Source organism: Crocuta crocuta, unplaced genomic scaffold, assembly GCF_008692635.1.
Source record: "Crocuta crocuta isolate KB4526 unplaced genomic scaffold, BGI_CrCroc_1.0 scaffold467, whole genome shotgun sequence".
NCBI lineage: Eukaryota > Metazoa > Chordata > Mammalia > Carnivora > Hyaenidae > Crocuta > Crocuta crocuta.
In genome coordinates, this window is record NW_027530632.1 from 3,980,708 (window position 1) to 3,981,131 (window position 424).

The window sequence follows — 424 nt, forward strand, 5'->3', positions numbered from 1 at the left end:
GATTATGTGATACTGTCTCTTTGAAGCACCCTGTAAACCTTTTAGAGATTTGAAGTTGGGTCTTGACTCTTAATGCATGTGGACAGTCGCGAGCGTTTATGCTGTCGGTGTGTCTGTGTTGGACAAAACAATCTGTAATCTACAGCAAAGTACATTCCGTTCACGGGGCACACCCAGGGGAGTAAGAATAAAATGCTATTATGAATAAGTTGTAAACCTANGATTTTTATTAATAATAATCATGTAGTGAAATGTGTTTGTAATTTTGTCTCAATTTAATTTGTTGTAAGGTGGGAGGGGGAATTGCTGGTTTCACCATTTCAGATCTGTGTTGTCTGAGAGTATTAACATTTTAATTAAGCAGAGAAATGAGGATTTTTAATATGTATGTAATTGTTTTAAAGCACCCATTTTAAGAGAATAT